The sequence below is a fragment of the Desmodus rotundus genome, chromosome X (assembly GCF_022682495.2).
Source record: "Desmodus rotundus isolate HL8 chromosome X, HLdesRot8A.1, whole genome shotgun sequence".
NCBI classification, from domain to species: Eukaryota; Metazoa; Chordata; class Mammalia; order Chiroptera; family Phyllostomidae; genus Desmodus; species Desmodus rotundus.
The window spans coordinates 77,621,017-77,637,723 of NC_071400.1; the positions used below are offsets into that span (position 1 = coordinate 77,621,017).

The window sequence follows — 16,707 nt, forward strand, 5'->3', positions numbered from 1 at the left end:
CACATTTAATAACACAAACGTTAAAAATGGCAAACTTGTTTCCAAACCCACTGAAGTTTGTACACCAAGAAAAGCAGCCCCTCCTGCAAGAACAGTGACTGCTTGAAATCATTGTTCAAATAAATCGAAGATCTGTGTGTGTGTTATAAGTTACACGTGATGTGCTATATATTATAAAAATATATTAATTGTGTATCATACGGCATATATGGCATGCTGTATATTGCTGTACATCATATATTATATATTACATATTAAATATTCAAACACACCATTAATGGATCACATTGAAAATCTACATTACATATAAGCAAATTCCAAGATCCTCGGCTGGTCTAAGGAAATGACAAAGTCTGTCAGAGTATTGTTATTTTTATTCCATCCTTTTCAAGTACAAATCAAACTTTAGAATAAGATTTCTTCTTGTCCAAAGGACTGCAGGCACGTTTTATCATCTGTTATTGACTGATTACTTTCCTTCTGAAAGAAGTGTTTGTGTTGTGGCAACATCATTAGAATAAACCTGGTAAGATAATGATTTGATAACAATCTGTTGCTTTATTAACAGCAATAATGAAACCCCATTTTTGTCTTGCATGAGAGATTGAAAAGAAAATTCTTATGGATTAAGTAATTTAAAGAAAATTAAACTGCTTAGAATAGGAAATTTAAGCAATTCAACAGTAATTATTATTTTCAGCAAAAATAAAGAATAGCTAGCCATTCAATAGTAAACAATAATTGAAATGCACAAGTTCAAGTGTAAAACGTCTGTCAAAAGCTTTGTGTTACACATGTTCCCTTTCTCCTAAGCGTATTCTTTTCCTAATTATACTGAGTCAAAAGTGAAAGTCAAGGACATTCTTTTTTTTTTTTTTTAATTTACCAATTCTATTTTATTTCTGCACTTTTCCTTGATATTTCAAACATTTTTCCTTGGCACATTTGGATGCAATGAGTTTTTGGCATGTGAAATTTGTTAACAGGAGATTCTCAAGTGCACATTTTCCAACTCATGAAATGTTCACGAGCAAAGGCCCTAAGGAATGCAACCGTGCTGGCCCCTCTCCCTTGCAAGTCCAAAACCAAATCCACCGCATTGTGAGATACAGAGGAAATATGGCTCTATTTATGAAGATATATGGATAAAAACAGTATTCATTTCTTTTTCTTAAATATATGAAATAAGTTCATTGATTCATGCAGAAACATAAGTAGGAATACTATCATATATTACCAACAAGAAGTTGCTTCTAGATGAAGGTGTGTATCCGCGTTTCCGTGCATGTCAAATAGTAGAGGTGGGAATTATCTTGATTTGTAGAAACGTGGAAATTTTACTGGCCACATTGTGCCACCATCCTATTACTCTCTAAAGAACATGTTTTCTCAAAGTCCTTTCCAATTCTGCACTGTAACAGATGCTATCTGCGTCCTGCCATGTCCTCTTTCATTTCAATCTTTCCTGTAGGTCAGGAGCTTTTATGGAAATCTGTGACATTCTTCTTGAGGGCTTACTGTGGTCACAGGAGGGAGCTCACATGTATCAGGCCAGAAGTGACAATTAATGCCTACAGCTGCAGTTCTCAACAAATAATGTGTCATATTGGTGAAAAAATTACCCACCTTCTTTGTCTTTTGGTTAGAATAACTCTGGGGTGAATTCTCCACTAACTCCTAGAGATCCCCAGTGAAATGGAAACCAAATAGCTCACATTGGCAACTGTTCATTTACACTCTCTGAATTGGCTGCTTCTCTTTGCTGTCTGCCACTTTCTCACACTCCCACCTACGGTTCCTGGGATCACTTCTGAAACTACCGATCTTGAGACCTGGTCTCCTCAGGGTCTGGGGGTCCCTAACCCGACACACACCTGTACACACAGGAAAGAGAGCTTCCTGTCCTGGGCCTCGTGCTTTCTAGGGCCTCACTCTGAATCTTCTCTGACGTTGTCTCTCTACATGTGCAAGGAGTACATAAGCCCAAGGGGACAGGCCTACATGGAACCCAGCCCCAGCCATATTCCAAGCTCATGGGATGCTATAATTCACAACTCAAAGTGCTTTGATCCCCTCTCCAGTGCTTGCACAGGACTTTTCCCAATGTCAGTCCTCCCACTGTGAGACTCCCAGGATTGAAGGTAACTAAGAGGTGGCTATGAAGGGGAAGATATGGACCAATAGTAGTTATATGAACTGGGGTACCCACACATTTGTTCAACAAGAGCCTTAATGCACATGTCAGAGTTGAAAAAAGGAAGAAAACAGGACGAGCACCAGGCCAGGGTCCTGCTAATTTGTGCTGTCACATTCTAGTGCAAAACTCTGAAGAGGCCAAGAATTCTAAATTCAAACTTGGCTCTTTCAGGTTTGCGTAAGGTAATATTTGTCAGTGTGAAATAATAAAATGTATTCTATTTAACACTTTGTTAGTTTGATTTATTACTTTTAAAATTTAGACATACGGTATGTGGGCTTCCATATATGCTTTGACCTGGGCATTACAAATGTTAAAGACATTCTGGACCTGTCCCTTCCATCCCCACTCTCCTCAGATGTGCTTGCCTGGGGCCTTTTCTTTATAGGTGATCCTGGTAACTGTGGCAGTTGTCAGGGTTCTATGATTAAAGATAACCAAATACAGTGGTACATCGGTACCCATTGTTAATTCATTCCAGAATTTGTGACGAGTGCCAAAACTGATGAGTACTGAACGATGAAACATTTTGTCTTGAGGGGCGGTGGTGTTGACTCATACAAGTTCTAGCAAGTGTGATGAGTCCCGAGCAAGCGCCTGGTGCTGAAACATTTTTTCTTGTCAAAATGTGACATGTACTGGTTTTGACGAGTTCTGAAGCTGATGAGTACCGAGGTATAACTGTATATCTAAATTTATCAGAATACAGTTACTGAAGAAAATAAAGGGACATAAGAGAGAACCTCTCTAATGAAAGAATACTTAATTTTACATAACATTAGCTAGAAGAAATCAGTGTAATCTATAGTTTTTGAAAAAACTCTTAAAAACATGCTATATTATAGGTCATGGTTGTAACAATAAAAATCAATACCGCCATTTTCGTCAGCTATCCCTGCATAACAAACTACACCAAAACCTATTAAACAAAACCTTTCAACAAAGAAAGAACAAATTATTTGCTCATGATTCTGTGGCCTCACCTCATCTCAGAAAGCTTATCTGCTTCATGTGCTATTGAATGGACTCGCTCATGAATTGGGACGTCGACTGGCAATTCTGTCCATAAACTTTCTAAACTTCTGTGAGATGAACCTACTATTTTTCATATACAGAAGAATTACTGGTAGCAAAAGCAGGAGGGCTCCAATATACGCATGGTTATCAAATATCTGCTTCCTGCATGTTCCTTAATAATCCATTGGCCAAAGCAAGCCACACAGCAGAAACCAGGGTCAGCAAAGGAGGTGAGACTACATAAAACACGCATACAGGCAGCCATAATGCACTTGGGCTTTTACTGAAACAATCTACTTCTTAACTACAAAGGAAGATACATGTATAAAACAGTGGGGTGAAAGCAGCAATCAACTGAGAGTTTAAAATCCTGTTTTCTAGCTTAGTTCCTCTCCTGCGCCGTGTGACCTTGGGCAAAGAAGTCAGACGTTTTTAGAGAGAAAGGAAGGGAAGGAGAACGAGAGGGGGAGAAATATCTATGTGAAAGTGAAACATCGATCGGCTGCCTCCCAAACCGCAACCCAGGATTGTGCCCTGACTGGGAATGGGTCAGGTGACCTTTAGCTCTGCGGGACAACGTCCAACCAACTGAGCCACGCCATTCAGGGCTGGACTTTTCTTTTTTCCACAACTCAATTTCTTAATCTCTGAGAAATCAGAGAGTGAGATTTAATCAGTAGCTTTCAAGCATTTTACTTTTTGGTTTACTTTTTGGTTTAGGTATCCTGTGTATGAACGATACCTAAAGACAGAATCTCAACATATGAAACTAATTAACATAGAGTTGATCTGGTTGAAGTAGGATGAGAAGCTGGAAGCTCCAATTCACATCCACAACCCCCATAAAGCCAAAGCAAAGTACTTTAAGAGAATGCTAGGGCTCTATAGAATATAATTTGATGAATTTATCTCTTAGGTTTCTTGTGCATCAGAAATGTGGAAGAGACGAAATATATATAGTGAATTGATCATTAACTTCTATAGTTAATTATTTAAGTATATTACTGGCAAACAATGGTTAGAAGCTCTTAATTCAGAAGATGAGGTATCAAGAGAGTGAACAGCTATATTTATATGAATTCATTTATACAAATGAATTTATAATAAATATTTATTTATTCCAAGTTCATGTATGAGTAATTGTATTTTCAGAGAATTTATTGGCCTATTTGCTAATCTTATTTTCCATCTGCTACTGCCAAGTTTTAGGCTAGATTTTTTTTTTCTGTTCTACAAGTAAAAAGACAAACACATACTAGTTGGAATTTTACCCATTTCAGTTCCTTTACTACGTTCTTATCAGCACATCTGCCTCACAAATACTCTGGTAAAGAGAGTGATTCATTGTGTTCTCACTGCTCATTCCTGAGTTTCTTCACGTAGTATCAAAAACATGAAGTGTGCCATGGATTTCATATTTATTTATTTATTTATTTATTTATTAACATTTTGGGCACACATAGATTTCATATTTAAAAAAGGTATTCACGACAGCATGGATGGGACTGGAGAGCATTATGCTAAGTGAAATAAGCCAGGTAGTGAAAGACAAATACCATACGATCTCACCTATAAGTGGAACCTAATCAACACAACAACCAAATGAACAAAATAGGACCAGAGACCGTGAAATAAAGAACAAACTGACAGTGACCAGAGGGGAGGGGGAAGGGGATAACAGGGGACAGAAGGGGAAAGGTTGTCAAGGAACATGGATAAAGGACCCATGGACAAACCAAAGTGGGGAAGGATTGAGGGTGGGAGGTGGGGTCAGTGGGGGAAAATGGAAACAACTGTACTTGAACAACAATAAAAAAATAAAAATAAGTAAAAAATAAAAAAGTAAAACAAAATACTTCCCTTTAATTCGTTATTGGAGTTCAGGACATTTTCACCTCTAAACACTTTCCTATGGCAGTTTATTGCCGCCCCTTTGGATCGCAGAGACAAGTACATAACGAGCAGGACAGCCACAGTCTGTCTACTCGGAGGGACAGCTGCCCTGCGCCCAGAGGACATCTGACGGCGTTCACAACATTGATGGGTTGTGCATCGGGAGGGGGATAACAGGGGAAAGAAGGGGAAGGGTTGTCAAGGAACATGGATAAAGGACCCATGGACAAAGCCAAAGGCAGGGGGTGGGGGGGGAGGACTGAATGTGGGAGGTGGGGGGGTGGGTAGGGCAGGGGAGAATAATGGGGGGAAATGGGGACAACTGTAATTGAACAACAATTAAAAAAGGAACAGTAAAAAAAATTCAGCAATTACAAATATTAGTGTGTTTGATTTATTTTGTAAAATGTTTTCACTATTAGAAGTGTAGTATAACATCATCTACTCAAGAAAACCATTTTCTGAAATGGTTTAGCTGCTTATATTGTCAAATGTATTATACTGCTCAATAAAATAATAATTTAAAATGATAAAGACCCATACTAATTATGGACAAGTTCCTTTTTTGAAACATTGGTTAAAATGGGCTTTATCACTTCAAAAGAGGCTGAACTACTTTGCTTTTCCAGCACCAGGAAGATCTAAAATAATACCTATTTAAAGGTAGATCTACTTAAGGGTGAAAAGAGAGGAAAAGATTGGGAAAGGGATAAAAAAATAAGGAAGGAAGATAAAAAGAAAGGAGGGAAGTAGGAGTCAAGGAAGGAAAAGGAGAGCTTGGGAGCTGTGAAGAGAATGGCATGTGACTTTTTTTCCCTGACCACCTCCAAATGGCTCAGACCGCTGGATTTCTCACCCCATGACATTTCTAATCATCTGCAAGCAGAAAAGACTGCTTTGTGGTTCCCTGTCAGGTTTTGCTGAAAGGCAATTCCTGTACATCCTCGTAGGTCCCCAAAAGCACAGGAGAGAGGCCACAGAAAGGCACCAAAGTACTAAAGTAAGCAAAGGGCAAGAATTGTGCATTGTTTTCCCAGCACAGCCAAGTTAGGCTTAAAAGGTACAGGAAAACCTAACCTTATTGTATCGATTAGGTGTAGCAGGGCCTTACTAATCACATTCTGTCTGCTGGATGTCTCAATTACTGAGAGGTGTGTAATAAAACCTCCCATCTAATTGTGGATATGTTCATTTTTCCTTCCCGATTTGCCAATTTCGTGTTATACCTTTTAAAATTACATGGTCAGGAAAAAAAGTTTGAAATTTTCCTGTACATTGGATTCTTTCTTTTCGGATTAATACATTTATTTGCCTTAAAGTCTATTCAAACATTCATATATTTATGTCAGCTATTTTTTGATTTGTAAATACTTAGTGTAGGTTTTCGGATATCTTGCCAGGTAATTTTGTAAGCAGCACAAAAGCGAAACTGCATTTCACTTTTCATTGTGAAAATATCAACTTTTATAGTTCAGTTGGTTTATATTTATCTTGAGTAATGGTATATTTGTGTTTAATATCTGTTTACTATATCCTTTTTTTAGTTATTCTCTTTTTTTATTCTATTTGGCTCATCAAGTTTTCCTTATTTCCTTTTATGCATTTTACTGGTTTAGAAATTATACATTCTCTTTCTATAGTTTTTGGTTTTCCCAAATTTTCAGCATTCATACTTTACATAAAATGTCTTAAAATAGTTCAGACCTGTTCTCTCCAAATATGGGAATCTTACATGCCTATAATGGCAATAACCCAGTCCTTATAAAATTAATATTGCTGTCTTGTGGTTGAATTTTCTTTGTTTTTATACTTCCTGAATTATCTGTTGTTATTATTTCCATAGCCAATGCTGGTTGAAATGTATGCACATTTACCCATTACTTTATTAACCACTGTTCTTGGATCCCAATTCTTTCTTCTGAATTCAATTTCTTTCACCCATAAGTAGATCCTCCATTTGTTTTATTTGGCAAATATCTGTGAATTTTAAATCATCTCAATTTCACTGTTGGATTGAAAATATTTTTATTTCAACTTTACTCTTGAGTGGTAGTTTACCGGGATTTAAAATTCTACAGTGACAGTTAATTTGCTTCAGCACAGCCTTAAGTATAATTTTTGTTCCTTTGAAGATGTCTTTTTCTCTTATTGTTTTTCACAATCTCTTGTCTTTGTCATTCTATTGAAATACTATAACCCATTTAGGTGTCACTCTTTTATCTTCTGGCATTATCTTCTGGGATGTCAAGGAACATGTATAAAGGACACATGGGCAAAGCCAAAGCGGGGTAGGATCCAGGGTGGGAGGTGGGGATGTGTGGGGTGGGGGGAAAATGGAGACAACGGTACTTGAACAACAATTTAAAAAATTTAAAAAAAAGCCAAACCTGCTACTGCCCTCTCACTTGCTCCTATAAATAGCAGAGGGTTATCTTTCCTGGGTGGTCACCTGTACAGAGACCCATTCCCCTTTAACTTTGCAATGATCTCTTAGATCTAAATGAGAAGGTAGCTCGACGCACATACCCATGGGTCAATTTCCTGGGTGGAAAATGTATCCATTCATTAGGCAGGATATTGTCTGACATCCACTAGCAGTTTTCAAATAATGTAGGGGAAAATTTACATTTTAGAAAATTTCATTAACTTCCTGTTAATGAATAAACTCTCCTCCCACCAACAATGACATGCACCACAAAAACCTGGGACTCTTCCCATCTCTGCCGCCAGCAGCAGATCCCAAACAGCCTTGATAGAACGATGCTCCTCCACATTTTCCCCTCCAGTTATAGTCACCTGAAGTCCAGGGGGGTTGTCTCTTCAAAAGGGATGTAAACAAACAAATAGTAATAAAGGGCCACCTTGGAACTTAGTTCACGCATATTAATTCATTAGAAAAATATTTTAAAACCTCCACTATGTGCCAGAAATGAGGAGGCACCTGCCTAGTCTTCTGATAAATGTAGATAATAAATTTCTGAGAACAAGGCAGATCATGGGACTAAACTGTTTGCTTTTTTTTTTTTTAGCAAGATTATGTTTTAATTGAGTATGAGTCGGCAGAGGATACTCAATGTGTTTTTCCAGTCAGACCACAGCAGGGATGTTCCTTGACATCCCAGAAGATAATGTCAGTAGTTACTGGGAATTCCTCATAGGATTTATACAGATGGGTGGCTGTTATCTTTTCTTTCCATTGCTATTGAACTTTTGAATTTTTATACATCTTCATGGATTATTTAATGGAAAATTAGCAGAGGGTGGATCATGGAGTAGTAGCTTGACAGTATTTTTAACTCAGAAGTTTTCATTTTCATGTAATTTTTTAAGAAGGTAAAATTTCCAAAAGAAAAGAACTAAGATTTCACTTTCTAATTAACCCCTCCATGGGGAAGGAAGCCAGGGATTGCTGAAAGCAAATTAACTTTGTGCTTTTGCATTTTCAGGTCTGAATACGATAAACTTTTTCTAATGGTCTCTATTAAGAATAAAACATTTTTTAAAAAGTTGATTTTTAAGGTCGTATAGATTGATTTACAAAGTGTGCAAATTAGTTTGAATGAGCAGTTAGCAAGCCAATGAATAGCACATTCTCTAGGACATAAACTAGGGGGAAAGGCTTATACACTTTTTGATTAAATTCCTCCTTAAATATATTGTTGCCTAGCATATGTTCACCTCTGAAGACCTATAGAGAGAAAAAGACACTCTTTAAAATTTAAAAGCTCACCTTTTTTTTTTTGGCAGGTTCTATGTCCATAGATATAAAACAACAAAAGCAAAGTAAGATATTTATCTAAATAAAAATATCTCATATTAAAATTATGAGGATAAAGAATATATACAAGTCTTGGATATTACAATTATGTTGATAGGTGATAGCAGATTATTTGAACTTACAGTATATTTTCTTTGATAATATAGGACACAGTCATGTCTCATTACTGCAAGGTGGAGCATAGAAGGAACCTGGAACTGGCAAAAAAACCACAAAACCCCAAAACCCTCAAATGTTAGGACAGGACACATACTGGCAACTGAGCAAGCTGCGATCTCGGACTGTGGGAGGACACGCAGTGGAGGGCAGCCCGATCAGAAAGACGTATCGGTCCAACAACAGTCATGACATTGATTTTCAAAAGTCAGAAGTCAAATTCTAATCAGGTACGCGGACGGGAGAGAAGGGGAACTAGGTCAGGCTGATGTCAGAGGCCAATGCCACAGTCAAGAAAAGCCCCAGGATCCTACGTCCAGGGGCAAGATTCTTGTCAGAGGGGCCTCGGGTTGTCTGCCACAAGCTGGGTGACAGAAAGAGCCTACCAGTACTCAGGGAGGCAGTCTGGCCACAGCCAGCTTGGGGTTTAAGAAATGAAATAGAATCCTATGCCTATACGGGACCACAGGGGACAGAGGGAGATGCCACACAAGTAGGGCAAGCAGCACACGAATGCGGAGCCAGTGCTGTCAGACTTAACACTGGAACGGTGCTTGTGAGAGGGCAGGGATGACACAGGAGAGTGGCGGTCCACCCAGATGGGCTCCTAGATCCCAGGTCTGCAGTGAGAACTGGCCCAGGGCCTGGGATGAGGCATGTCAGCACAGAGGGTAGGTGTAAGGGGAAGAAACTGCACATTGCCTATCTTAAAAGCTGCTGACAGGGTCACTAGTAGAATTCTTTAAAATATTAACATTCTGCTGTATGGGATACACTCTATGTGCTTCCCAAGATTCCCTTTGTTCCACCACCTCCAGCAACCTCAACCGCTTATCCTATGCTCCACGTTCCTCCCTGCCTGAGGATGGCCAGTAATTTCCTGCAGAACTAATGGAGCCAACCCCTTAGCTGCTGCTCTACAGACAGAGAATTTCTGACTCCTCTTGCCATGGTGGGGCATGGAAGCTGGCATTCCATGGGGCCAGGGAATGCTACCTTGAAGCCTAGGACCATTAACTTTCATAGAGTAAAATGTGGCAAATGAGAATATAGGAGACAGGAGGTGAACACGCAGATAAAATTCTTTTCCTTCCTCTCTCACAGTGATTGCTCAGAGGCCTTTCTTTTCAAATTGCTTTTCAAAAATGACACCTGCTGAACGACCTGTGGCAGCATGCGTCATTCGTGGGGGTGGGTAGTAGACAATGAAGCAGCAGCTCATGCATGACTCATCGCTTTGCTTCCCTTTGTCCGCTTCCTTGCTTCTCTTTTTTTCTCACTCTCATTGCCCGGGATCTGCTGTACCTCCTGAGTGAAGCATTACTATTGCCTTCTATTCTCAGGCTTCAGTTTTTAGGGGAGTCAAACTAAGACAATTACGAACCTAAGAAAAAAGGACAGCATGATGGTTTTTGCAGCATAGCATAATGCAAACGGCAGTAGACAAAGTATTTAGTAAACTTCAGTGTTTACTCAGGAGACTTGATGTGTACTCTTCCGTGGCTTCCTGAAGGGACTTAAATTTTCTGGGCCCGACTTTCTCCAGTTGTAAAATGGAGACATAAAGTGGTAGCTTTACGCTGGGCGACAGTGCTTTCCCGGACTCTCAATATGTGGATTAACTACAGCAGTCACCTGGAGGGAACTTTTTACAGGTTCCTCAGTCTCTTCTGACCTGGGATGACGCAGCAGGCCTAGAGCAGACCTAGAATCTATACTTTGTCAAAGGTACTCAGATGCCGCTGGAGCACACACAGCCAGGGTTAGCAATCCCTGACAATGTGGAAAGAGCCCAGGCTTTTGACTCTCTATTTCTGAAACCGCTTTCATTTGTAAGCGTCTGAAACCCCACTCAAACAAGCAGGAGCCCCAGATGTAATTCACTGATGTAAAAACTGGCAGGTACAAAGGGAATGGCCGCCTTTACAATGACAGCATCTAGAAATCATGAGCTGAAATCATGAGATTTCTTCTTTGTTTCTCTGCCTTTTGACTTAGCTCTTCTCAGTGCTAACCTCATTCTTGGAGACTCTTCTTGTTTACCCTTCCTTATCCTACCAGCTTAGCCAACCTAGCAGGAAAGAAAAAAAAGCCATCCTTTGCCCAAAATGCCAAGTCTCACTCTCCCTGAATCAACTGTGGTCAATTCAAGCCCTGAAACGATTTCTGTAACGAGGTGAATAAACACCTCGATGGTCTGAAAGGTTAAGCAGACAAGCACTTTGCAGTTAGACTTGAAGATCAGGATTATTATGGGTCCAATATTGTTACTTGCACTAGACTACAAACTTCCTGAGGACAAGAACTTAATCTGATTTCTTCATTCATTTGAAACCTTTACAAACAAATGTGAATGAATGAAACCCTTTTTAATCTTCAATAAAAGATAAAATGAAATTTCTAACAAATACGTTTCAATAAGTAACAAAATATATGAAGAATGGAAGAGGCACAAATATTACATTTAAACCAGTAAATTTTAGGACAAATAATTAAACGAAATGCAATACAGCTTAGATATGAATATGGAGTACCAACTAACTTATTCTTATATGTCAGATCCCATACAGCATGACCAGAAAAGTAAATCCAAGCTATCATCCTTCACAGAAATTTTTTCCTAACTTTTCCTGTAAGCATTTCCAGTTCTTTCTCTCTGTATTTAGACTTGACAGAGTTACACAATTCCAGGTCAATTATTCTGGTAAAGATTTACATATTATTACATAACATTCATCTCAAAAATCACGATGTTAACTGCAAGTCTAAAATCTGTTTTTCTGAGAAGCACCAAGGTTGTTGGCTAGAAATGAAATGAGAAGAACAACATGACATTTCTAAAAGGGATTTCAGACAGAAGGGAGAAGTTCAGTGTTTCAGTCAGGTTATAACCCCCACTGGTGGGGGGAAAGAAGAAGTGAAGAGTTATCCTGAAATGGAAAGACAGGAAGGTGACAGTTGCCCCAGCTCAATCATTCGGCCACCATTGAGGCTGCTTGGGCTGAGGCCAGATCACAAGAGCATGTGACTCAATGTTCTGACTCAGGCAAGGGATCTGTGAGCAGTGACATATCATCGTCAATTGAGGAGAATCCTTCGCCCAATAGGACTGGACCCTGCACCCAGATGTGTGATTAGGGAAGGAGGGCAGAGGATTCAGTTACTGCCCAAGAACACATTCTCCAAAGCTGATTCACATCCATCACTGAGATTAGGATACAAAGCACTACAGAAAGTAATCAATAAAATCTATCAGTGGTCAGAACTTGAAATTTGTAGATAAGGTATTCATGGCTTATATTTTAAGTGCCTGCTCACCTAGCAACCACTGAAACTAATATCACTCCTCTTTTCACTCCATCAGCAGATCTCCCTTTCCTAATATTACATCCAGATGTGCTTCCACATGAAATCCAATGGTGGGGTGCAACTGGGGCAGCCCTCCAGTATCAGGAGGCACCTCTCTGACGAAAGACAGGATTATTATTTCCTTTCACAACAACTATCATCACAGCCCTGGCCAGGTAGCTCTCAGGTGGTTAGTGCATTGTCCTGATACACTAAGGTTGTGGGTTCGACCCCCTGGTCAAGGCACATACAACAATCAACCAATGAGTGCATAAATAAATGGAACAACCATCTCTCTCTCTCTCTCTATCTATATATCTCCCTAAAAATCAATAAAATTAAAAATGAACTATCATCACAGTATCTGTTAGGATACTTTTCTTATTAAAACACAAAAGACAAAAATCAAAATGTTTTAAGAATGAAAGAGAAAATAAAAATTCTCTAACATTCTAATTTTAATGGTGAAATAAAGAAGCTTACTAATGTATGGATGGTAAATAATCATAGACTTGGGCCGAAAAGAAGCTGACTCCAAACATTCCCATCGTGCTTTATCATAGCTAATATAGCTGTGTAACATCCCAACAGAATGTGCTGCCAGTTAGCGTTCATGCATTCGCAGGAGTATTCCGACTGCCCAGAGACGTAAAAACAAAATTCTATTGGACACTACTTTTCTACTGACTTTTATCTTTAAAAAATGAAAATACGTTTTATACCCTGTTCAACAACAAATAAAATGACATAGCAGTGACAAGTAAAATCAGATTTTTAAACGGTGTAGGTATAATTAATTCACCTAATTACTTTCAAGGATTTCTAAGTTGCAGTTCGGTGCATTAAATTTATTACACGTTAAGTAAAATCTGTTTTGAACTCCCATGCACAAAAGTACAGAATGTATTCATAAAACAAAAGTGCACCTTTATTTTATTTTTATGAAAAATAAATAGCAACTATTATACTACAACCTTCAGGTATTAGAAGAGAAAGTGATCAAACAGGGGAAGAAGACCATGTGATTATTTTTAATCACATATTATGTGGGTAGAAACAAGTGATTTAAAATATAAATGGCTGAGAGTTACGAACGAAGTTGAAAATTCTATACATCTAACATCTGGTCACTCTAGTGACTAGTCAATCTAGTCACTAATAATCGGTAGACCATTTGAAATTAAAAACCAGAGCTGAACCCTGAAGTCAAAGTTTGGGTTAAGTTCTCATGTGGCTAGTCATAGTCCTCTATCTTACAACCACTTTTAGTTCATCTCACTAGCTAGTTAGCAAAAAAGTAACAACCCAAGTCACAAGATGGAATGAGAGAATGAGCCACAGAAGTGTGGGGACCAATACTAAATGCCATCCAGAGCACATGGCTCAAGACAGCTGGCAAACACTAGGAACAATTTCACATCATCAAATTTCTAAAAGACAAGGACCTTTTTTATTGGGTTCACTGCTCTATCCCTGGGGCCTAAACACTGCCCGCACACACTAGGCTCTCAGGAAATATGTGTCGAACAAAGTATCCTATCATCTGGCATCGTAATCAAAGGGGCTGAAGATATATGTTGAAGATAGGATTCTGTCACTACTTAATTCTAGTTCATTTGATTAATCCCTCTGTATTTCAATTTCCTCATCTATAAAATGTGGAATCTGAAATAAATCAGTGGCCTTCAAACTGTATTCATGAGAATCTGCTTTGTGAGCCACTGGTGGGAATACAATAGGCGGTGGGGAAGGGCGAGCAGACAGAGTTCTGGAGCATCTTCTCTAGTTTTGAACAGAAAGCTTTACATTTATCTAATTTATACATTGTATGTTTCATAATATTTCAACCTGCATCCCAAACATCTATTGTTATTGGTAATACACTCAATGGGTCAAAAAAAAAAAACCCTTGGGAAATTAGAAAATACTTTAAGATCTCACTTATGAGAGCAATTTAATGAACAAAAAGAAACTAACAAGCAAAATGGAACCAGAGACATGAAAGCAAGGAACAGACTGACAGGGACCAGAAGAGAGTGGGGAGGGGGATGAGGAAGGAAAGAAGGGGACGGGACCAGTCAAAGAACAACATGAATGACTCGTGGACATGGACAACAGGGTGGGGACTGACTGTGGGAGTGGGGGACAGGCTGGGCGGAGGAGAGCAAAGGGGAAAAATTGGCACGACTATAATAGAATAACAATTTTTAAAAAAGAAAATGAATATAAAAAACTTATAAGATTTGCCTGAAGCAGTGCTTAAGGGAAATTTATAGCTATAAATGCTTATAACCATAAAAGAGAAAATCTGAAATCAACAAACCTACTTTAAGATTTGGGAAAAGAAGAGCATCCTAAACGTTTTAAAGAAAGTAGAATGAAAAAGTAATAAAGACGGAAGGAGAAATTAATGAAATAGAGAGGAGAAAACAATACTAGAGATTATCACTGAAGCCAAAAGCGACTTCCTTGGAACGATAACAAAATTAACAAAACTAACTAAATGGACCAAAAAAAAAAGAGAGAGAGAAAACATTGAAATTATTAGACTCATAAATGAAACTAGGGAAATATTCCATTTCTGCCTTACAGAAATGAAATGGAATATGGAAGAATGCTATAAACAATCATATGTGAAACAGTAGAGAACATAAATGGCACAAACTGGAAATAGATGGGAACTTCCTCACAGGGCATTCATGAAAAACCTACCACTATCACAGCACTTAATGACTGAAAACTGAATATTTTCTCCCTAAGTTCAGGAAAAAGACAAGGATGTCCTCTCATTCCTTCTATTTAACATTGTCCTAAAGGTATTAGCTTGATCAATTAGGCGAGAAAAAGAAATAAAAACAATTTATTTCTGAAGGGAAGATGTAAGACCACCTCTAGATGTGTATGACAGTATCCTGCATATAGAAAATCTTAAAGAATCCAGTAAAACATATTAGAATTAAAACATCCATTCAGCAAGGTTGAATAATATAATTTCAGTATTCCAATCAATTTTATTTCTATACATTTATAATAAATAATACAAATAAGAAATTAAGAACACAATGTCATTTACAGTCCTATTGAAAAGAATGAAAACACTTAGTAATATATTTAACAAAAGAAGTGCAAAATTTACACCTCAAAACTACAAAACTGTCAAAAATTAAGGAATATCTAAAAAGTGAAGAACTATTGCGTGGTCATGAATCAGAAGGCCTGACATTATTACGATGACCCTCCCCCCCAAACTGATCTGTAGATTCAGTGCAATGCGTGTCAGAAAGCCAGACGGCTTGCTTATAAAAACTCACAAGCTGATTTTAAAATCCATATGAAATTTTAAGAATCTCAGAACCAACACGATATGGTCTCAACAGAATAACGTGGCAGGACTTCACACTTTCAAAACTTACCACAAAGCAATAGCATTTTAAAAAGGGCCGTGTGGGTAGACACGTAGATCTGTAGAACACAGTAGAGAATTCAGAAATGAACAGTGCATCTGTGCGCAACTGATTCTCAGCGAGGGCGCCAAGATCACTTAACACGCAAGGAAGACAGAGAGTTTTCAACAATGGTGAGGAGACCACCAGATAGCCACATGCGAAAGAATGAAGTTAGACCCTTACTGCAGACGATAGAGAAAACTAAAAATAAATCAGAGGCCTAAATGCAAGAATTAAAGCTGTAAAACTCTCAGAAGAAAACACAGACCTAAATCTTCATGACCTTCAATTTGGCAATGGAGTCATGGATATAATGTCAAAAGCAAGAGCAAAAAGAATGACAAAAATAGATAAATTGGACTTCATCAAAATTAGAAACTTTGCGCTTCAAAGGATACTATCAAGACAGTGAAAAGACAACCAACAGAATGAGAAAAAATATTCGAAAATCATCTGCCGGGGAGGGTATTGCATTTAGAATGTAGACACAATAGTTGCAGCTCAATAATAAAAAGACAATCCAACTTTAAAAAAATGGGTAAATGATCTGAATAGACACTTATGAGATGGCCAATAAGCACATGGAAAGATGTTCAACATCACAGATCTCCTAGGAAGACAGAGTAAACGGGTTATACTGTACCTTATAATTTTTAACCACCACTTTAGATGTAGAAATATTTTATAGTTAACACAAAGCTATAGGCAAATACAAATGAAAACTTAAGAAAACCATAGTGAGTAATAACATAACTTAGAATCCATGCACATAGTACATTGTGGGAATAGCCCTAATAAAAACACATATATTCCTATTATTATTATTCATCAGCTTGGAGATAAGAGAAAGAAAAATGTAAATTAATTGTAAT

General features: G+C 38.1%; 1 protein-coding gene across 1 annotated transcript in view; it reads right to left on the reverse strand.

The window, feature by feature from the left end:
• The window catches only part of CFAP47 (cilia and flagella associated protein 47), a 316,288-nt gene that overhangs the window by 105,515 nt on the left and 194,066 nt on the right, over positions 1 to 16,707 (reverse strand). The gene's annotated exons all lie outside the window — the stretch shown is intronic.